The following is a 24,645-nucleotide window of genomic DNA, read 5'->3' on the forward strand; positions in this document are numbered from 1 at the left end:
AAGGATGATAGACGTCTCTTTTTTTTATGAAAATGGATGACTCATTTATGAATCGGGCTTTGTCTTACACTAGACAGCAATCACATGCTTACTAGCAAGGTTGCTTCTATTAGCAGAGATCTATCTCATCCATAAGCAGCTAAAAGGGGAAGTCAAATATCTGAAAATAAATTGGATGCAAAACAAACTCAAGATCTTGAAATGAAGTGACCTGTAAAAGGAATGATAATCTTGGGATATAAGCAATGACTGGATTAGGTCTCTTAGGCTGTCTTTGAATAGATGGGTAAAGTGCCAGAAACAGATGAACCCACATGTCTGGGACAAAAGGTCTCAGATGAGACAAAGGACAAATTCAGATGTGGAGAGGTTTTGTGTAAGCTACCAGAAGACACGCTAACACTGCACTCTCACACTTGGGTTTCTATCTCATTGGGTATCTGTCTTGATCATTCAAAACTGAAAATTTAAAACTCAATTCAGGTTGGACCATTGAATATGGTTCCGCTCCTATGCAGAGTGTATGCCAGAGATCCTGGGGTAAACTTTCCTCTCCTTTCCTAAGGGTTCCGTTGGAGACAAATCTTTCCCCCGTGTATTAGGAACAACTTAAGGGCAGTATGAATTTTGTTATTTTACTATCTTATGTGGGATAAGGGGAGAATTGGCCATTGTTATTTGTGCTTTCCATAAAATGAGTCACCAAAGTGAAGTTCTGGAACAAGAGTACCCAAAAGCAACATCATTAGGAGAATAAAGCGGCATAAAAGACTATAAATGTAATTATCTCTGTGTCTTCTCAATTGTACTCTATTACAAAGTGGATACTTATTGATTTATTTATTGTCTGCACATATTTTGGTTTCTGCATCTGATTTCATATTCTCTTAGGGGGAAAAGCACAGTTTTCCCTTAGAGCAGCAACATTAAATGATCAAAGTAACTGATATTTGGAAATCATGGTCTCCACTCTTCTCTTCCTTCTACTATTATTCATCTTGAGAGATTAAATTTTCTTTAGAGTACGAATCAAATGCTATTTTGCCTTGTTACTTAAGAAATTGTTAATCCTGGAAGTTATATTTTGTGACAAAACAATATTTCAATTGATTTACTTTTTAAATTTGCTGTAAAAAACAAAGTGTGTCCAATTCTTGAGGAAGAGGTCTATAATTTTCCTGTATGAAAATATTGAGTAGTCAAAGTATGTCTAGAAAAGATTTTCTCTCCAGCCCAGCACATGGCTTTCCCTCTTAATCAAAAAAGGGGATTCTAAATGCCAACTCCACTCAGAGGAAAGCCTATAACAGCTTCCTTTATCTTACTGAATCCAGAGAACATGCTTCCATCCTTATCTGACTTGCCCTCTGCAGCCTCCACTGTCTTGACCAGTCAGCAACCCCCACCCAACCCCAACCCCCTTGTACAGATCCTTCTTCCTCTTGTGTTCTGTAATGCCATACTCTCTTGGATTTTCCTGCATTTCTTTGTTTCTCCTCAGTTTCACTGCTGGTTCATTTTCCTCTGTTCATTCTTCAAAAGTCTGCATTCTCCTGGGCTTGTTTTCATCAGCCTCTCGTCTCACGTTTCTGACTCTGCTACCTTATTCAATACAGTTAAGTCTTTAACAATACAGGCTATGTTAACTGGCTCCCTAGGTTTAATCATGGGCATTAATTTTCTACGGCTGTATAACAAATCACCACAATTTTGTGGCTTAAAACAACGCTCATTTTGTATTCCAAAGTTTCGTAGAAGAGAAGTCTGGGTGGAGTTCAGCTGGGTTTTCTGCTCAGGGTCTCAACAGGCTGTAATTAAGCTGTAGGTCAGGGCTGAGGGCTCTTCTGAATGGCTTGAGGTCTTCTTCCAAGCTCACTGGTGTTGGCAGAATTTAATTTCTTATGAGTGTAGGACCAAGTCCCCATTTTCTTGATGGCTGTTGGCAAAGGTCTATTCTCCACTCTGTGTTTTAGCCTTATGACCTTCCTTCCTCCAAGGTGCTGCATTCTTTCTTGCCTCAGCACTTTGCACCTGCTTGTCCTTCAAAAATAGCCCCTATTTCCTGTTCCTGTTCTATCTTTGCCTGATAACTCTCAGTTTAAATTTTATTCCTCATGGATGTCTCCCCTAATCCCTCCTGACTAAATCAAGATCCCCATTACATTCAAGGTACTGTATGAGTCTTCTTCATAACGTTTAATATACCTATAGCTAGGTATTGAATCATTAGTTGATTAGTATATGCATCATTCTGAGGAAGAGGTGATTGAGATCAGATCAAAAGGAAGAGCTTCAGCCATATGAAAAGAAAGATTTTGTATTAATGAGGGAAAATGACATAGTATGTATTTTATTTTACTTTATTGGATTATAGTTGGTTTACAATGGTTTTTTTTGTTGTTGTTGTTGTTTGTTTTTTTTGTTTTTTTTTTTGGTCTTTTTTTTAAGGGCCATACCCAAGGCATATGGAGGTTCCCAGGCTAGGGGTCAAAACAGAGCTATAGCTGCTGGCCTACACCACAGCCACAACAACACCAGATCCAAGCTGAGTCTGCAACCTACAGCACATTTCATGGCAACGCAGGATCCTTAACCCACTGAGTGAGGCCAGGGATCAAACCTCTATCCTCATTGATGCTAGTCAGATTCATTTCTGCTGATCCATGGTGGGAACTCCAGATTTACAGTGTTGTATTGGTTTCAGGTGTACAGCAAAGGGAATCAGTCATACATATAAAGATATCCATTGTTTTTTCCCCCATATATGTTATTACAAACTATTGAGTAGATTTTCCTGTGCTATGTAGCAGGTTGTTGTCATTCATCTATTTTATACAGTAGTGTCTATGTGTTATTTCCACCCTCTCAATTCTTCCCTCCCCACAATGGTTTCATCTATGGTATCTGTAAGATTGGTTTTGAAATCTGTAGGTTTTTCTTACATTTCTCAGAATGTGCATTTGAGGGAACAAGCTTCCTATGTAACTAACTCTGTATTCATTCAAATCAAGCTTACCTTAATAGTATTGGGGAAGGAGCACACTTGTGATCATGCAGGTCGCTGAAGACCTGAATGAGAATGTGAAAAAGTGTTCCATAAAGGACAAAACTCAAAATGTAAATTTTGTTGCTGTTATTGTTAATATCACCAGATAGCAGTTTATCCTAACACTTAGGCTATATTGCATTTGATCCATTTGATTGCACTCAAATGCTTGGTTTCCTCTGTCAAATGATTTAGGTCTACCTGTGTTTTTTCCCTTAAATTTATGTATGTGTGTGTATTTGTGTGTGTGTGTATTACCATTTTATCTATCAATCAATATGTATGCACACATAGGGGATATACATATAGACACATATACATATGGTATATGTATGGTTATGTGATATAGACAGATGCTCCCTAGTGTTTGGTATCATAAAATGGGTCAAATTCAGCTGTGTCCTCATGATAGTTTTATTAAAAATGTCCATTTTAATGTAATTCAATGCTGCTAAATAAAACGGTACTTGGGATATAACCCATCAATAGGTTTTGCAAACAATATAAAAGTGAAATTCTTTCAGCTTAAAAGTGTTTACTAATTTTTAAAACATATTTTATGAATAGTCCAAATTGTTAGTAGTCAGGCAACAAATAAAAACTTCTAGAGGAAGAAAATGCTATTAATTTTTGTCGAAAATATTAAAGAGCATTGCTAAAAGTAAAAGCATCTTTATCTTCAAGCTAACTGACTGAAATTTCATAATTATCAATTTGTAGATATCTGCTTTGGATGGTTTCTGAAGTTAAATTCAGAAGTCTTAAGGTAAGCTGTTTACTTGGGGTATGTGTGTTTATATGTGTGTATTTTAGTTTTAAAGAATAAAAATATATGGCAAAATTGTATGTAATAGAATATTCAAACTTTTATAGTTACTAAAAATTGAGAAAATTTCCAATTCATTATAAACACTCAATGATTATTTGCTGTGTTTTATCTTTTTGTAAATTTATCAATTTAAAAAATATCAAAGCATATGGTAACTTGTTTGATGACTCCCTATTAAATGTTCTTCTCTCAGTGCCCTCTTGGAAAATACCCATACAAGTAAATCGCTGAGTAATACATGAAGCAATTAAAGGACAATTAATATTGAATAGTGTAGTGCTCAATATTGCTGAGTTAAGAGAGGTTGGAATGAGTTATCAAATATGGGATGGAGTAATGAGACATGTCATGGAATGGAATCAATAATAATATAATAGCAATAATAATACTATTTACTTAATATTATAACACAGGCAGTCTACTAAACACATTATATACTTTATTGCGTACAATCCTTACAATTTCATGAAGCAAAAATAATATCCTTGTTACTATTGTTAATCTCTTTTTACATTGAGAAACCTGAGGCTGGTTAAAATTATATAGCTGGTAACCAGCTGAGGCCTAACTAACACTTAAGTTTGGGTTTCCTATCACTGTGTAAGCTACCTGGAAAAGATAAGAGTTAACCAAAGTTTGAGAATTTTCTGAGAAGACAATGAGAAGGGAATGTGTTGTGATATGAATAATGAAGAAAATGTGAGATATGCTATAGATATGTGCTAGGGTGAATGGTTGGAATGAAGAGCATTTGAGGAAAATAAAATAAAAGTAGCCAGAACAGGTAAAGATTATGGACGTATTTTAGTGGCTAATACTAAGTTATTGTTCCAGTTTCATCTCCGATATCCTCTCACTGAAAACTATTAGATTGTATTATTACTGTTGGAAATGAGTATAAGAATCCACAATGTGTTCAACCCCCACCCCAGTGTAGTAGGTTAATGTAAAGTGTTTTTAAAGCAGTAGGTTAAGGATCTGGTGTTGCTGCAGCTGTGGCATAGGTTACAGCTATGGCTCAGGTTTGATCCCTGGCCTGAGAGGGTCCATATGCTGTGGGTGCAGCCAAAAAAAAAAAAAGACAATAAAATACCAGAATTAGAAGGGATCTTTGAACATTATCTATTCTTGTCAAGGCAAGAAATGATGTCCTATTCTAATAGGGGCCATGGAAATAGAGAGGCATGTTACTGCTAGAAGGCATGAAAGTGATGGAATCGCAGTTCTCTCTGTCCCTGTCTCGCCATATTAAAGCATTGGAATGGCAGACATTTTACAAATTTATTAAATCAAAAGTACATTTTCAGAGAGAGAGAAAGAAGACTCACATTCACGCAGATTAAAAAGAGGGCCCAACTCACTCTGCAGTAGTCTTCTTACCCCACAATGCAGACCTGAGTGGAGACCCAGTTTGATCTTCTGATTGGTCTTGGTCAGGATACCTTATTTGCATGGGAACAGGTTATACAGAGGCGGGGTGGGGAATGGGCAGTATTCCTTCCTTACCAGGTTGTTCAAGGTGGGGGAATGAGACAGGGCCAGAGGCTTTGGGTTTAATCTCCTTGAAGGGGACTTGAAGCCTATAACAAAAGCAAATAGATATGACAGTTCTTTATGACAGAGTAGATAAAAGGAAGAAAGAAAGAGCAGAGAGGGTTTTAAGTTTATTCTCACAGCAAAAAGGGAAAATTTTCAAAACTTACAGAAAGGGAATATAAACTTTTTTTTGGAGAACAGAATGAGTTTGCTTTCTCTATTTTGCATCTGAAATATCAAAGGGGGCCCACATTTACATATCTTAAAGGACATAGGAAGTTAAATTAAGAAAAATGTGAAGATGGTATCCTAATTCCATTAAATGTATTTATTACTTTAGAAGGAGTGATTACTATGGAAAGATTAGTATAAAAATAGAAGCACATGGGGCTGATATTTAAATATCATTTTTAGTCGAACATTTTAAAAATAAAATATAGCTGTATAAATTTGGAAAATATATATGAGAAGATGAAACTTGTACTCCTTCTATGCATGACTCCAAATTCTCAAAACTTTTGTTTGGGATTTGTTTGTTTGGTAATGTAAAGTTTTTTTAAAGTAAGTAATGCAAATTACTTAAAAATCAGCTCTGGAAACCTTTTATTTAAATGCTTTAAGCATGTAAGTATTTTCTTCCATTGGGAATGATTATCTTTTAAACAACGCTTCAGGTAAAATAAAATTACTTTTATTTCAGAATCTAAACCCTCATTCATGCACTGTGCAATGAAATGTGTGAATGAGGTGGTAAAAAGGAAGAGAAAGAAAGAAGGGGAATGCTGCATAGTGTACAAGTTTCATCATTTGGAGAGATGTCTTTCACTAATGCTGGCCTGCAATACTGTTTTTAGATTTGTTTGCTTGTTTGTTTTTTGCTTTTTACAGCCGCACCACGTGGCATATGGAAGTTCTTAGGCTAGGGATTGACTTAGAGCTGCAGCTGCCGGCCTATGCCACAACTGCAGCAATGCTGTGATCCGAGCCCTGTCTACAACCTATATATACCACAGCTCAGGGCAATGCTGGACCAAGGCCAGGGATTGAACACCCATCCTCATGGATACTAGTCGGGTTTGTAACCTGCTGAGCCACAATGGGGACTCCCACAATACTATATACTAAAACAATTTTTCTTAATGTTAGTTAAAAGGTTATATATATATGCAGAATTATAAACTTATATTTTACTAAACATACTCACTCATAGATTAAATTCATCAAATATGTATTCAATACCTAAATTCAGTGCTGAATTCTGGCCTACTACAATGCTTTTAGTAGATAGGGTTTCTCTTTTCAAGATGCCTTCAGTCTAGTTTTTTTTTTTTAAAAATACGTAGACAAATGATTATAGCCTAATGTAATCTCTTGCTATGGAAGGACAGGCTTGGATTCCTTTTGAGTGGATCAAGACTGCTAGTAAATATGATCAAGGAAGTGTATCTTTATAAACCAGGAGTAAATATACTTTCTAAATATAGATTTGAGCTTAGTTTTTTTTTTAATGTAAAAACAGTACACTACTGATAATATATAAAATGAGTACAAAGAATTTGAATTCCACAGAATTTGATTCTCAGACTATTTTTTTCTTACATTCAAAGTCTGAAAGAGAGTCTTTATATAGTGCTATCAATATATTTTTAGGGAGTTCCCGTTGTGGCACAGCAGACGAATCCAACTAGGAACCATGAGGTTGTGGGTTCAATCCCTGGCCTCCCTCAGTGGGTTAAGGATCCAGCGTCGCCATGAGCTGTGGTGTAGGTTGCAGATGCAGCTCGGATCCCACGTTGCTGTGGCTGTGGCGTAGGCCAGGGGCTACAGCTCCGATTAGACCCCTAGCCTGGGAACCTCCATATGCTGCAGTTGCAGCCCTAAAAAAGACAAAAGACAAAAAAATTAAACAAATATATATATGTATATATTTAGAAAGTACGGGTTTAAAATGTGAAACATATTGTCTGTGGTCTACTTATTTTCCTTGACATTAGTTCTATTAGGAATTGGACTTGTTAAATGTATTAAGGAGTCGACTGGGGAAAATGTCACTTTGGTAACAGTATTTCTTAAGTTAATAAATCCCTTGTACTGGCAACAAAATGCATTACTTTTTCAAAAAATAAATTTGAGTAGAGTTAAAAATTATGGAGTGTTTCTTTTCTGGCAGCTGTTAAATGAAAAACTCTAAAAAAAATATGATGATAAAATATGTCTTTTAAAATTCTTTTCTGAGATGGTAAAAAAATCTAAGAAAGGTAAGAATCCAGAGAGGATAAAATCAAAGTGAAAACAGAAACTCAACTCAAGGGTCAGGTAAGGGCAAAGCTGGGACAGAAGATGAAGCAAAGGGCTAATAGTAGTTGGATTCTGTCAGAAGTGTCTCTCTCAGGAGAACCAGGATCCTTAAGGACAACACACTAAGAATAAGGGTCTATAAAAAATAAACCTACCACCAAGAAGGTGCATCAAAGAAACATGCACTGGGCAGAGGGACACAGATCTACCTTTAGAACTCAGAACAGTTGGGCAGTTTTCACTGATGTTTGGTGGTAGAATTTACCCTTGTGACCCAGCAAACTCCATCCAATAATTTAGAGTTGTACCTGATTCACAGTTAGTGAGTAAAAGCAAAATAAATAATTTGCAGTGTGAATCCAATTTCACTGTTTCCAAGAAAAATATCTAAAATAACTAGTTACCAGTTTAAAAAGTACAAAAGTATAAGAATAAAATATACTTGAAAGAAGGCTGAAGAAAAACATGACAGAAAATAAAGACTTACAAAGACCTGCTGTATTGGAATGATCAGATTTGGAAAAGAAGTATGTTTAAAATTCTAAAATCAAAAGTAAAATGACTTTTCTATTGCCGCCCTAACAAATGACCACACACTTAGTGTCATAAAACAACACAGGTAGTACAAGTGTCACCAGATTAAAATCAATGTATAGGCGAGATAGAATTCATTCTGGAGGCTCTAGGGGAAAATCAAATGAGTTTCTTGTGCATTTGGGCTATTGTGGTTGTAGGACTGAGCTCTTTGTTTTGTTGTTGGCTCTAAGTTGAGGGTTCCTCCCAGTTTTCAGATGCTACCACATGCCTTAGCATTGGGTCCTTTTTTAAAAATTTCAAAGCCAACAATGGCAGGTTGAGACCTCACATCTTATCTCCCTGTGGGTTTTCCACGGATGTCACAAGGATTCAGTCCATTAGGTAAGAGACTCACGCACAGATCTTTCCAAGAAAATCTCTTTTCTTGAGTTCCCATCGTGGCTCAGTGGTTAAAGAATCCGACTAGGAACCATGAGGTTGTGGGTTCGATCCCTGCCCTTGCTCAGTGGGTCAAGGATCCGGCATTGCCATGAGCCATGGTGTAGGTTGCAGACACAGCTTGGATCTGGTGTTGCTGTGGCTCTGGCGTAGGCCGGTGGCTACAGCTCAGATTAGACCCCTAGCCTGGGAACCTCCTTATGCCGCAGGAGCGGCCCAAGAAATGGCAAAAAGACAAAAAAAAAAAAAAAAAAAAAAAAGAAAGAAAATCTCTTTTCTACTTTTGGCTTCTGCTGAGATGACTGATGGCATTTATAATCACTTCCTTTATTTTTCCAGTCTTTCTTGTTACTGATTTTTCTGATGTTTTGATCTTTCTGAAAGAGTTTAGAAAAATAATCTCTTAAAATTAAAATTAAATATCTTAATTTTAACATTTTGCCATGTAGGTAAGCTGAGTATAGCAGTTCCTCTATCAGTCTATCCCTCTCCTCTTGCTTTTTGCTCTAAGGAGAAAGAAATCAGTCTGCACACTCAACACTTTATTTGGAAATCTCCTCAGCTAAATATCCAAGTTCATCTCTTACAAGCTCCACTTTCCACATAACTTCATGACACAATCCTGCCAAGATGTCCGTATAACAAAAATCCCTTTTCCTTGATTTCCAATAAGGTATTCTCATATCCTTCTAAGCCCTCACCAGCAGCATCCTTAAAATTCATATTTCTATTTATAGTTTGTTCATGATCATTTATATTTTTCCTGAGGCAATTTTGAATTTCTCTGTAATGCTGCTCAGTTTCTCCTAGGCTTTTCATATTTCTTCTGTCTATTCAAAGAAATCTAGGCTTTTTCTTTCATTTCATAAAATTTTTCTAGCCTATACCCACTACATGATACCAAAATTAATTCCATATTTTTAGATATTTGTTACAGAAACATTTCAATTCTAGTACTAAAATCCATATTAATTTTTTATTGCTGCTAACAAATCATCACAAACTTGTGGTTTAAAACAATGTGAATTTGTTATTTTATAGTTCTGTAGAACAGAAGCCTAGTACAGCTCTCATTGGACTAAAGTTAAGGATGACAGACCATGTTACTTTCCAGAGGCTCTAGGGCAGAGTCACTTTTACTGACTTGAGTTGAATTCCCTGTGATTGTAGGACTGGGACCCCTCTTTTCTTGCTGACTATAAGCTAAAAGTTGTTCCAGTTTCCAGAGGCTGCTGCATTTCCTGGTTTGTGGTCCCTTCCTTATTTTTTTCACAGCCAGCAACAGTGGGCTAAGTCCTTTTCACATTTTATCTCTCTGGCTAAGTTCTTTTCACATTTTATCTCTCTGACCTATTGTCTTCCTTCCTTTTCTGCTTTTAAGAGAGCATATGAGGAGTTCCCGCCGTGGCGCAGTGGTTAAGGAATCCGACTAGGAACCATGAGGTTGCGGGTTTGATCCCTGCCCTTGCTCAGTGGGTTAACATCCGGTGTTGCTGTGAGCTGTGGTGTAGGTTGCAGATGCAGCTCGGATCCAGCGTTGCTGTGGCTCTGGCGTAGGCCCGTGGCTGCAGCTCCGATTTGACCCCTAGCCTGGGAACCTCCATATGCCGCTGGAGCTGCCCAAGAAATAGCAAAAAAAGACAAAAAATGACAAAAAAAAAAAAAAAAAAGAGAGAGAGCATATGATTGGATTGGGACCATCTAGATAATCCAAGATAATCTTGCCATGTCAAGGCCACTACCTTGATCATGTCTGCAAATCCCCTTTTGCCATGCAATATAACATATTTGCAGGTTCTGAGGATTAGATTATGGGCATCCTGGGGGGGGAGAATGGGCATTATTCCAACTACTAAAAATATATTTGAAAAAACAAAACAGAAAATATGAGCAATGAACCAGAGACTATAAAAATAAAAGTTGTTTTGAAAAAGAATAATAGAAATGAAACATATTATGATTGAAATTATAAACTTAAAGAGTAGTTCAGTAGAATTGACCCAGCTAACTTTGGGATCCAAAGAAATTATTATCAAACAAACATCACAGAAAGGAAAAAAAAAAGTGCAAATTATGGCAGTGAAGATGGACTATGGAGCCAGTGATAAAACAGAATGGAAAAATGGAAAATGTGTAAGTGGTGCTCTAAAATCAGAATATAGAAACAAGGAAGAGGAGAAAATATTGGAGGAAGTAACTGTGGAGAATTTTTCAGCTCTTGGATGCCTAAGGAACTTAAGACAAGTTAAATTACAGGAAAGTTTACAAGTAAACACATAAAAAGGAAACTGCAGAATATCAATGCTGTTTAAAGAAGAGCTGGAAGAGATAGCACTGCTGAGTGAAAGGCAGTTCGGCTAGTGGACAACTTCTAAGTAGCTAATGTGGAAGCCAGAGTTACCAGGATAAGAGATCTCTCAGAAAATTCCATTTCTCTGTGAACAGCCCCGACCTCATGCTACTCAAGTCTATATCCAGTTATTTGTTGTGAAGCCTTTATTTGTATTTTTCACTCAACTTTTAAATACAGGATAATATTTCTAATATCCAACAAATATGAGCATAAATAAAAGTAGCATATTTAAGTAATAGTTTATTCAACAAATATTCATGAGCAGCTCCCTGTAATGCTCACTATGCAGGTTCTAGTCTAGGCATTGAAAAAAACAAATGCCTAGACTAGGCATTTTATTTAAAAAAAAATCTATCCCTGTCAAGTTATCTACTTATAATATTTCCTGAATTAAAAGTTGTAAGCATAAAGTCACACCATTGTGTTTACGAGGTAACTTCTCTTCTTTGTCGCTTAAAAACTTTAATATCTGTATAACTTTTTTTCTTGTACGATTTTTGGCAATTCCATGTACTCTCTTAAATGCTACAGTTTGCCCAGGACTTGGCAGCTGTCATCAATCAAAAGTAATTTGTTTAGCACCAAATATATGCTCATTTTTGTACTTGGCACTTTCGGGAGTAATGGAAAAAGCATTGTTGCCCTAGTGTATCCTTCAGTGCCATTAAAGACTATTTATTATAGTAGATTTTGGCAGACTCTCCCTATTGTTATTTCTGTTGCACAATTAAATTATTTTAGATGTTTAATAAATTGAGTTCCTCATCAATTATATTAGAATGAATTATTGAATAGATATTAAAAGCCATTGTTTTATTTTTCAAGCATGGCTAATGTAAGAAAATCTCATGACTTTTTATTTTCATTTCATTAAAACAATAATTTTGTTGATTCAATAAGAGAAAATCCAGGAAGGCACAGGGAATTTGGTGCCTGAGACTCAATGAGGAATAAAATAAAATGACTGTGAACTTTTCATAAAGCAAACATGAGCTTTATTTTTCTCCCAGAATTGCATAATGGCATTCATCCGGAGTTTAAGAAAACATTTTACTAATTATTAATGAATAATAAGTTGCTAAGTCTTGCTAGATGTATAATTTTATCTGGAAAATATATAATGTGGCATTTGTCTATAGAGGATAGAAGATTAGTGTCAAATAGAATTGGTTTGAATTCTAGCTTCGCGTGTTACTAGTTGTGACTCCCTAGGCAAGCTATATATCTTTTCTGAGCCTTTTTCTCATGATAAAAAAATTAGAAGCAACTGGAACTCAAATGCCACCACGTCTCTTTTATTTTTTTACAAAACTCGGAACTTGGCATGCCCATATTAGCAAGAAGTCCAATGCCTCCCTCTTGAGGTCCTCTCCATCCTCACTCCCATTGCTAAAGATTCCCAGAGGATCATTCCATCTTACATAGTCTTAACTGCTTCCAAATCCCAGGGAGAGAGAAAACCAGGAAGTCCGTCCATTGCTTTCTATCAGCACACATGGAGCTGCTATGAAAACCTGGATCCCTTGCACATTTTGAACTGATGATTTTGCACAGGGATAGGAATGTCCTATCTGAACAGATTCCTGCACACTGTGGGCTTAAACGATTCTGTCATTTAGAAGCTCAGCTACTGTTCCTACAACGTCCACTGTCCTACAGTGGCCAGGACAAGAAAGGCTGCCAGCCTCAGCCTTTCCTCAGGAATCTCTAAACCATGGTGCTGAGCTTGGGCCAATGGCCATGCTCGCTCCCTGGCCTCATGGTGACCTCTTTGAAGCTTCTGATATTCTTTCCTACCAACAACAGAATCAGAAGCAGAAATCCTTTAAAGAGATTTCAGTAATGTTAAATCACAAAAGGAGACTTCCCTAATCCCAAATAACCTCTTGGAAAATTTACTCAGTGACCCACTCTTATGGGAAGTGGACCATAATTTAGCAGGTTGTAAAAGGTCCTATTATTATCTTTCCCCCAGGGAATCAGTTAAGTTACTAAGGACAAACGAAATGACTCTAAAAAGAACTTCTTTCTAGATGACATTAAGTTCATTAGAGAAGCTTCTTCTCTTCTTCTTGGTCCTGCCTTATCAGATGCTTTGTACATCCTACTGCTCCAAGAACTAATGAGATGACACATAGCAAGTGCCTATCAGTGCCTATTATATAGTCGATGATACATTTTAATTTTCTCCTTTGTCTTATATTCTTTTTTTGTTGTTGTTGCTACAATTGCCCTTTAATATTATTTAAATATTTCATGTAAATGTTGAATAAGTAATACATACATGGTACTACATTAAAAGGCATAACAGGATATATGGTAAAAAAAGTAACTCTGTCTTATGTTCTTAATTTTTAATTTAAGCCTTTACTGTTACATTTATTTTTCACATATACCCCCTAAGTGAGATTATGTAACCTCACTTAGGCAATATATGTCTTGTACATGTTTAAGCCTCAACAGATTACTCAGCATAATGCCTTATAGAAAAATATTAATTGCTATGTAATATTGATTCAGTGATTACTTTGAAGTTTATTTTTCCATATGTAGATAATATAATCTGCTTTTAAATTTCCTTCTATGACTTTCTGCTATCATACTAATGCTAAATTCTCATTCTGAGCAGTAGCTTGGCATGGAAAGAATATGAAATTCTAATATATATATTTGCATGTTGATTACTGAATCACTTATCAGTCAAAAACATTTAAATTGCTTAGAAATTTTCATGAACATTTGAAATGATGGGCGACTTTCTTTCTCAGAAGTGATGAGGCGAGAATATTTCTGTATGTGTTGCAGTGAAAAGAACCTAAAGGAATTTAAATTCGAATTCCAGCTCTCTACTGATACCTGTAAGAGTATAGCCAAGCTGTTCAGTGTTCCTCCTATGGCACAAAGGACTAACAATAAAAATATGATTATAACAGAGGAAATAATTATGGAGCCCTTTAATTTTAAAATGCACACTTATTTTGAAAAATTGAGAATAAGAAATAACTCAATCTCATACCTCATATGTAAGCTTTTGTTAACTAGAGATACTTTGAAGTCATGTACCTAAGTTTTAATATTCTATCTTTTACTTCATCTTATATTGTGTAATTTTGAAGCTTTTCATGTCACAAATTTTTCAAAACCATCCTATAATATTATACCTTATATAATTTGGCCATCTCTCATGGTTACATAGGTTTTTTCCTAATATTTCACTTAAAACTAATTTTATTTGTAGCATCCTTGTTACATTCTCATATTCATGTATATTTTCTCAGAAAATATGCTAAGAACATTGGTAAGATTCTTACATTTTAGATTTACACCCTTACTATTTGTTACTTCAACATTCCTCGATCCATCTGATTTTGAAATACCTCCGTAGACCCATGACTTGTGCAGATCTGTTATTTCATACTTGAGTGCTGCCCTGAGCTGGTGTTAATAGCACTCACTTCATCTATTGAGTGAGTCTAGTGGCTGCACGCCCCACTTTCACTCAGCTTAATTGTTCTCCCCTCTCCACAGTCCACATTAAATCTGTCTTCACTACAGTGTTATAATAATTAATATCAATTAATATCTTAATATCAGCCTGTCCTTCCACCCAAAAGAGTATTTTTTTCCTTTATTTTTTTTTAAAGTATGGTTGATTTACACTGTTTTGCACATTTATGCTGTACATCAAAATGACCCAGTAGTACATGTACATACATTTATTTTCTTATATTATCTTTCATCATGATCTATCTCAAGAGACCAGCTAGAGTTGTCTATACAGCGGGACCTCTTTGCTAATCCATTCTAAATGTAGTAGTTTACATCTATTAACCTCAAACTCTCAGTTAGTTCCAGTCTCTCCTCCCTCCCCCTTGGCAACCCACAAGTCTGTTCTCTGTGTCTGTGAGTCTGCTTCTGTTTTGCATTCTTTTAATTCATTTGATTTGTTAGGATTTTATTTATTACTTACCGCCTTTGACCACATTTCTATTTTTTCCATCTGTGCTTTACTAGTTTGGTTTGATATCAGAGCTGTAGTTTCAGGTTTATACAATGAAAGTGGCAGCTTAAATCATATTTCACACAATTCAATGCAAACGCAGGAAAATTAAAGTTAAATATAACAACTTGCCATTTTCTAATGCAGCAGCTAATACTTTGGAGAACAGCATCAGTATTCAAAGTTATTGCAACAGTTATCACACTGAGCTCAAACCAACAAGATAAAATATTTCAAAAATAAATATACATTTTTTTCTTTTACAAGTGAAACTATAATTCTATAAATATGGGGTGGTAAGGTGTCTGACTTCTGACAACAATTCACATGGAATGAATATTGGTACTTTTTAGAAGGACCACAAATATATGCACCAACAGAGCACACCAGCTAGTGTCAGGTTACATTGTGTTCATGAATCAGGGAAAAGGTGGCATTTTTCTCATCATGCTTCTGAGATTTTTTTCTAGCTGCAATTTTAGTATAACCAAGACTTGTACAATATGCATGGTTCTTGCTGCTAAGGCCCACATCTGGTTGGTCATTAGCGTTTGTCATATCCAGCTGATGCCTTTTGCTACCTCTAAGGGACAAACAGATGATGTTTAGGAGTCAGTGAGTCCCCCCTCCTCCCCTCAGCTTCCTGAGATGGGCAGCCTTATGGATAGGAAGCCATATCCCCTTCTTATCTCAGAGAGCTGGTCCCACCTCCATGATACTATCTCTTCATTCCACTAGGATACATCTTAAAAGACTGATCCCTAGATTAGAGCTTTTCACTGTGGTCTTTGACTACCTAGTCCGACAGGAAACTCACTGTTCTCTCTGTGCATTGCAGCATCCTACAGGAAACAATGGTAGGTGAGCTTTGTTCTCTTCTTCCTGTCTGTGCCTCTTGGCCATCTCCAGCCATCCAGTTCCCAGGCCCTGACGGCTCTGGAAGTATCTGGTATTCAGCTGCTCAGTAACCTGCAAGCAGGAAGGAGAGCCAGCATCCCACATTCAAAGTCACTTACAAATCTTAAGGGAGGGTTTTCTGTCCACCTCTGCTACCCCTACCACCACCCAACAATGGAGTGGAAGCAGGGCAAATCTCCTACTTCTCCATAAACTCTTCTCTCCAACTCTCTCTCTGAAGCTGCTTGTTAAATTTCTTTTATGTTAAAAAATCCTAGCAAATCAGTTCTGCTTCTTTCCCGAGGAACCATGACCCTGACTCAAACTTAAAGAAGGCTCCTTTGCAGCAAATTAAAGGCTGGACCTTTATTCTCAGTCAGCTGAGGGTTGTTGCCACAGGGACCCTGCGCTTTCCCTGCAGACACAGCTTCTAACAGCAGCTTTCCACCAGTCTATGGCAGAGGTTTGGAAGGAGCATTTACCTCAAATCCTTTATTTTGTTCCAATAATTTTTATTACTTATTGCTAGAAGAACTGATAATATTCTACCATTTTTAAGTGCTGGATTTGACAAATTTTGAATTTTTACACACCTTGATGCACATGATATGTATGTGCTGACTGGTTCCTTTTTACATTTTAAAAAATGAAAAGGTGTCATTTAAAAAATGGCATCAGTTTATCTTTTATTTTGCTTAAACCATGTCATCGTGTTACCTCCTGGTTTATCACCTTGTTCTAGCGATAAGTATAGGCAGCATTAGTGCTCATCTCTCTTACCCCTCAGTACATCCCAGATTCTCTACTATGGTATGAAATTTCCAATGTTCCACTTATTAATGTGCTTTGTGACCTAAGTTTGGCAATTTTCCCTAGCAAGCCAATTAAAATATTTATGGGCATTGATTTTTTTTTTCTTTTGAAACAGGGATGTCAATTCAATCATCATATTGGCTCAGAGATGAATTTAGTAGGAACTAAGAAATATAAGTAGATTATTTCCTTAAATATTGTAATCATATGCCTATATTTCATTACTCTAGAGTTTAAACATTCATTTATATACATAATCAATTTAACCTTCACAAAATATGTGGAAAGGAGGTAGCTTGTGTAGGTTCACAGAGCATTCGTAGTAAAACTACAGGGTAATACAGATACTCTTTGTTAAGATCTACAAAAATTGACTCTGAAAATACACTACATATCAGAAAATAACCATTTACAACTCCCCTCTGAGCACTGGCAACAGTTGATGATTCATCCTGGGGAGAAGAGAGTTATATTGAAGTGAAATAAGGGATAAAACTCCTCAAAATGCAGCCTAATCCGTCCCCAGATATTTCAGGGCAATTGCTATGTCATCAGCACTGTTTGGAGTTTAATGGATGATTCAAACAAACATAAAATGTGGTTCTACCCACCAAAGAGCTCATAATCTGTGTGAAGGCATGAAATTACCCTAAAGAAATATTAGAAAAAAGTTAAATGCTAGAGTGTGAGGGGCTGATGATAGGAACTCCGAGAAAGGAAAGGACAGTAGAAGTTGATATCTTAAGAGAAAGATCCCTGAAAACAACTAACAAAGGAGCTGAGTTTTGGGGAGAAAAGTGATGGGGCTGGGCTAATCTCTTAGCTCCTCCACTCAGTTTATGTTTTCTTGGGAATATTACTTAACTTCTTTGAATCGTATGTGGCTGTTCTTATAGAAGTGAAACAAGGAAGCAATTTCTATCTTCCTCATGAAGATGAAATAAGATATTTTATTTTATTTATTTATTTTTTTTTGGTCTTTTTGCCTTTTCTAAGGCCACTCCCTCGGCATATGGAGGTTCCCAGGCTAGGGGTCTAATCAGAACTGTAGCTGCCGGCCTACACCAGAGCTAGAGCCACAGCAACGTGGGATCCAAGCCGCGTCTGTGACCCACATCACAGCTCACGGCAATGCCGGATCCTCAACCCACTGAGCAAGGCCAGGGATCGAACCCACAACCTTGTGGTTCCTAGTCGGAGTCGTTAACCACAGAGCCACGACGGGAACTCTGAAATAAGATGTTTTAAATAAAATACTTAGAATGCTTGGCAAAAACAAGACTTTTAATCATTATCATTTCTCTTCCCTCTCCTCTCTTTGAGACAGGTGAAATCAGGATATGTAAAAGAAAGAAATTAAAGTCTTCAGGAGGGCAGGGAAGGGAAAATATTAGAAACCCAAAACATTAGTATAGGAATGAACAGAGTCGGTGCAGAGATGAAAACAATACATATTCTTAACTTTCAAACACTTCTACATTTCTTTCTTTTTTGATTTACAATTAATTGTCGTATTTCTTAGTTAACTATGAGACCTTGGCCACTTTTGCTCTTGTGTTTATTTTGTAGTTTTTATTCTCCATAAACCTTGGCAAAATTTGTTACATATGGATACTCATGAAGTTAATTATTTGCATATACATTACGTAAATATTTGTTCGGCACCTACCTTCTTTGTGAGTAAATTCAAGTTGTGTAGAAGATACAAAACCAGATCATGAAGCATATTGGACTTGGATATCAAATTTTGATATTCAGGAACTAGGAAATAATGCCTTCTCTCTCTTCCACTTTGAATTATGCATCATTCTCTACCATTCTTTAAACGGATGAAACAAGCGGTGTCATTCTTTAGTGGTTCTTTTATGTGGCTCCCTCTGCCGGGAATAACTCCTCGGTCTGCCACCTTATCCATCTGGATAAGGTGAATGAAAGCTTTCCTGACCTTCTTCTTCTCTACCTCCGCAGGGAAACTATCCCAATCTATCCTTTCTGCGTCCTCTGAATGTGGTACTTGTGTTTTTGTATCAGTCCATTCATAACATTATTGCATCTGGCTGTTCACATTTCTCCCTATTAGGTTAGAAATTTAAATACTGGGGAGGGGAGAGGTAAGGAGGACTCTCATATCAGTAAATTGATATCGCTTCTCCCATACATACCTGGTAAATGTTCCACGATTCAGGATTCTACCTGGAATTATATAAAATGAGAAAATATTCAAGATCTTGACAAAGTAAGGAATTTTGTTTAATATCTTTGTTGTCACACAATGCGGAAACCAACAGAGATAAATGTGCTCTTTGAGTAGCACTTTTAGTGAATATTTTTTAGCTATTCCTGTAAGAGACCGCAACATTATTTTTGTGTCGCTGAAGTGCTTTGAGAATCATGCCCTGGTGACAGCATAAACAAAACACAAAGGCCAGTTTGTTTTTATATCTAAATGGGGGATTGTTGGTGAAGAGCTGTGCCAGCCAGTACAGAGTGGAAGAGTGTTTTATTCCTCTCAAGAGAGATGGATTGCTGGATTGCCTGAGTTCCTGCTGTTTTTTACCCTGCCCCTTGAATTTGAAAACGAATAACTGCTCTTTTTTTTTTGAATGAGCAGTGAGAAAAATATAATTTCAATAAAACACCACTCCATAATATTGTCATTAAAATGATGTCCACCTTGTATTTTATCCACAAGCTATATTACCAAAATATTAAATGTCTTTTAAAAAAATATTATATTTTTAGTAAACTATGTCATTATTAAGACAAGGCATGGACTGTTTGCCATTGGGTTACACTTTTTAATGTTCCTTCAAGTGAAATGCGTTAAGTTTTACATCACTTTTGTAAAAGCCGTTATTCAAAACTTTTTGCTATGAGATCACTTAATGTCTTTGGAGTGCCATGATGAAGAGTCTCTGTGGGGGACAGACATAAAATGAAAGCACAGCCTCCACAATCAAGGCGCTTGAAACAAATAGAGAAAAATTATTGCATGTACAGAGGATTATAAAACAGAGGAAAGCGGGAAAGTCACAATGATCATGAAACCAAAAAGGGAAAGTGTTTCCCATGGAGATGAATAGTTAGAGAAGGCTCTACGAAAGGGTGGAACTTGAAAAAGGAGACTCACATTTTGGAGGGAGAAATTAGAAGGGAAAAATGGAGTCGGATCATGGAGATATTTAAACACCAAGAGAGAACTTTTTATTGAACATTGATTTATGTCTGGTTTATGCTGAATTCTACTGACGAAAAAGAAGCATAAAACAAAGTGCCAACTTTAGTAATTTTTTGCACTCCTGTTGGTAGGAAAATGCTCATATTTTCCAAATTCTTTAATTCAACCAGGCAATGCTACATTCCTATGAGATAGATATTATTAAAGGGGCTATTATTATCTTTCTAATTTTAAATATGAATAAACTGAGGGGTTTTTTTTGTTTGTTTGTTTGTTTTGTATTTTCGTCTTTTTAGGGCCACACCCTTGGCATGTGGAGGTTCCAGGTCTAATCGGACCTATAGCCACCAGCCAGTGCCAGAGCCACAGCAACATGGGATCCAAGCTATCTGCGACCTACACCACAGCTCATGGCAATGCTGGATCCTTAACCCACTGAGCAAGGCCAGAGATTGAACCTGCATCCTCATGGATGCTAGTCAGTTTTGTTAGCCTCTGAGCCATGACATGAACTCCTGAATAAACTGAATTTATAGCTAATATATGGGAGACCCAGGACAAAACCCCAGACTACAGCACTTGAAACATTGTGTATTCAAGCACTGAAATGCACATCTCCTCCCAATGTAAGGCAAATTGATTATAGTCAATGACAGGTGGAAGAATGCAACTGTACTTTTAAATATTCATAAAAGAGAACATAAACAGTCATGTTTGTTATAAAAAGAATCTTTAAGCATAGAAGACTTTATGGGTGATTGAAGGAGTCTAATGGCTTCAATAGTGACAGTAAGGAAGCAGCTTAGATCATGATTACCAGATCTAAGAAAAATTAAAGCAATCGTGGTGTTTTAACAACCTCAGATAGTCACTGTCCACCAGACTTTAACAAACTTGTTTTAGACTATTAAAATAGTGCTCCTCAAAGTATGATTCCGAGACTATTAACATCAGTATGATCCAGGAGTTGGCTAGAAATGCAAATTTGGGGGCTTTGCCCCAGATTTTATCTATCAAAATTTCTCAGAGTGAGGCATGGGAATTTGTATTTTAAAAGAGTTTACCGAGTGATCCACATCATGTACAGTTCAAGAAGCATGGCACTACAGCAACAAGGACCAACAAGAAGAGTCTTTTGATGCTGAACTGAGCTTCTTCAGGAAAGCAGAATAAAAAAAAGAAAAAAAGCTGAAACTTACTAAAATTAATAATGGTTAATGAATGTTCTGTCTTAAGCTATGATACAAGATGAGAATCTGAGACAAAAATAAATTCAGGAGGGACAGAACTTAAGTAGGATCATGGAGAAAATGAAATCCTCCCACTTAACTAAAAATGAGTTTGGACACAAAGTCAGAACAGGATACATAGTTTAATGAAAGCTGTCAGGGCGATATGCATGAGGGATCAAAGCAGAGTTAAAGATTAGTGCAGATGTTGTAAACCAAGGAAGCAAAAATTCTGGAATGAAAGAATGACTATTTTGGAGAGAACTTAAAGCTGTAAGAATCCATAGCCAAAGGATGAAAGTCGAAGCAGGCAGCCCAGATTTATTAGGCCAACCCCCATTAGAGTTGCCAATTCTCCATCCTAAAGAATTAGATATTGTTAATAGATAATATGATCACAACTTTTTAAAATTCATGTATCTATGACTTTAAAAAAAATGGCACCCTCTATGTGCCAAATACAATGATAAATAACAGAGATTTAAAAAAATCAAGTGATGGAGTTCCTGTTGTGGCTCAGTGGGTTAAGAACCTGACACAATGTCCATGAGGATGCAGGTTTGATCACTGGCCTAGCCCAGTGGGTTAAGGATCTGGCATTGCTGTGGCTGTGGTGTAAGTTGCAGCTCCAGCTCTGACTCAGCTCTTAGTCTGGGAATTTGCATATTATGTAGGTTTGGCCCTAAAAAGAAGAAAAGAAGATGAAGAAGAAAAAAAAAAAAAAGACAGGTATAATCTCTGCCATCATGAGAGTCAGTTATACGATTAAGTATTTAATTATGATTACCATAAATGTTCCCCCCAAGAAGTAGAGGTATTGTAAGAATGAATCACAGGACACTTGACTGCAGGGTACCTAGACTACAAAGTGAAGGGGTAGGAATGTGATCAGGAATGTTTCCCAGAGGAAATAAATTTTAAGCTATAAGCTCAAAGATGAGATAAAGTTGATTAAGACAAGGTCCAGGTAAAAAGAATTCTAGGCCAAGAGAGAGGCTATCCAAAGTGATTGGAATGTAGGGAATGAAGGAAGAATGGACAAGACAAGATTCCTGATGATTCAGACTTGCTATGCCTTATCGAAGAATTGAATACCACCCTAACTGCAGTAAGAAAATACAGGGAAATTTTAAGCCCATAAATAATATGATAACTGCATTAAAATATATATATCCTTCTAGGTGATATGATAGGATATTTGATACAAATTACACAGGCAAAACTTTTAGGAGGTTATTGTAATAGTTTAGTCAAGGCACGATGGTGACTTGGATTATGTTAATGGCAGCAAGGAAAGAAGTAGATAGATTCAATATATACCTACCAAGTACAAATCATTGGACTAGTGGCTACAGAGGAAGAAAAAAATATAAAACATCAAATCTAATTTCTGGTACAAGCAGATGAGTAAAGATTTATACCATTAACTAGGATAGGGAAAATTGGTGGAACTAAATTTCAGAGAAAATCCAAAAGTTCAATTGTGAACTGCCCAAGCTTGAGATGTCTGTTACACAAGCGTAATATGAAGTATTACAGCGGTTCATGGGTCTGGAGCATGGGAAAGACACTTTGCCTGAAGATATAAATTGGGATTCATTGTACATGGTAGTCAGGTTTTTAGAGTGGATGAAAATGCCTAGGAAGAGAAAATTAAATTAGAAGAGAGAGATTTCTTATCTTTTAGTCTTTAAAGGAGGATAATAAAAATGTTCCACTGGCAAAGGAAACTGAAAAGGAATGGTTAGAGAAGCAAGAGGCAAAGGATATGAATGTACTCGAAACCATTTGAAGAGATATTTCAATTAAGATGCACTCAGTAAATGTGAGAAAGAGAGCCAAGGGATTCAAAAGAATGAAGTAAGATTGACCAATTTTAGAATTCTTTATTTTCTTGCATTTATTGTTATTTTCTTAGTCAATCTCAGTTTATGTGTCCATATACACTGATTTTTTCTTCAAGCCAGAAACTTCAAGGTCATTTATAACATCTATCTAATATCCTACATAGAACCTACGTTTTTAAAGAATAGCATCTTTGGAGTACTGAAAGAAAAGGGAAAAAATGTCAATCTAGAATTCCATACCTAACAAAATGTCTCTCCAAAATACAAGCTAAACATTTTCAGATAAAGAAAACTGAGCAAATTCATTGCCATCAAATTCAATGGCAAAGAAATTCTTTAGACAGAGGGAAAGTGATCCCAGATGATGTGGCCTAGGGCTGCACAATACAGAGGCCCAGGTTATCAAAACCTCTATATTCCATCTACACTACTTTTGAGTTGGAAGCTGAAGGCAATATGAGTGTAAACCCAATTGTCATTTAACTTATTTTTTTAGCCTTTTATGTGTTTATAAATGAGTATCAGTATGTTAAATTACTGTATAAGTCTCAGGTTATTAGAGCATCACTGAGTGAAAACAAAGCATTGGAAGGTTGGTGATGGAGTCACTAGACTTGATAAATCATGTAAAATACTTAGGAAAATGCCTCACAAATTTCAATATCTGTAAGTCATTATTTGAGAGTGTATGTGTAATAAAATCTATTACCTATAATCAAATCTATTATTTGATATCATATACAATTGATATTTTTATGCATAATAAAAATCTATCATTGAGTAGTTAATAATATATACATAATAAAGTCATTTACTTGGAATTTGAACTAAGATTAGATATTTCACCATCCCAGAATAGGGTCCTGTTATGTTTGATACTTAAATTACTTTAAAACCCTGATTTTTTTTTCCTCTTAGCATCGAGTGAGTGATAATTTAAATAAGAATCAGCACTTTAAAAAGATGTTTGGAGTTCCCATCATGGCTCAGTGGTTAACAAACCTGGCTACCATCCATGAGGATGCAGGTTTGGTGCCTTGCCTCGCTCAGTGGGTTAAGGATCCAGCGTTGCCGTGAGCTGTGGTGTAGGTCGCAGACTCGGCTCGGATCCTGTGTTGCTATGGCTGTGGTGTAGGCCAGAGGCTACAGCTCCAAGTTGACCCCTAGCCTGAGAACCTCCATATGCCGCAGGTGCGGCCCTACAAAGACAAAAAAAAAGACAAAAATAAATAAATACATAAAAAGATGTTCATGTTATTTTAAAGTAACCCTTGTATTTCTACAAATGGCTTTCCTAGCGGGAGATGGTTTTTTTCTTTTCCTTTTTTACTTCCAGTTTTAAAGAGATATAGTTGATATACAGCACTGTATAGGTTTAAGGCATACAGCATAATGATTTGAATTAAATACTTGATGAAATGATTACTGAAATGTTTAGTGAAGATCCATTATCTTTTATAAATGGATACAAAATAAAAGAAAAAAATTAGTTTTTCCTTATGATGAGAACTCTTAGGATTTACTCTCTTAAAAATGTTCATGTGTAATATGAATGTTCTTTATGTATCAATTAAGGCCGTATACCTAACACGTCGCTTAAGATCACTGTTTCCTTATTGATTTTCTTTCTGAATGATCTGTCTA

At 36.3% G+C, this 24,645-nt stretch overlaps 1 protein-coding gene across 6 annotated transcripts in view; it reads left to right on the forward strand.

Moving 5' to 3' along the window:
• Positions 1-24,645, forward strand: part of CNTN1 (contactin 1) — a 326,959-nt gene that overhangs the window by 75,159 nt on the left and 227,155 nt on the right. For 5 of the 6 annotated variants that reach the window (XM_013997945.2, XM_003355617.5, XM_013997946.2 and 2 more), the window contains exon 2: positions 3,767-3,812. The exons of the other annotated variant lie outside the window; for it this stretch is intronic. The gene's annotated coding sequence lies outside the window, so the exon portion shown is untranslated. The remainder of the gene's footprint in view (positions 1-3,766; positions 3,813-24,645) is intronic. 6 annotated transcript variants of the gene reach the window in all.

This window comes from Sus scrofa, chromosome 5 (genome assembly GCF_000003025.6).
Source record: "Sus scrofa isolate TJ Tabasco breed Duroc chromosome 5, Sscrofa11.1, whole genome shotgun sequence".
NCBI lineage: Eukaryota > Metazoa > Chordata > Mammalia > Artiodactyla > Suidae > Sus > Sus scrofa.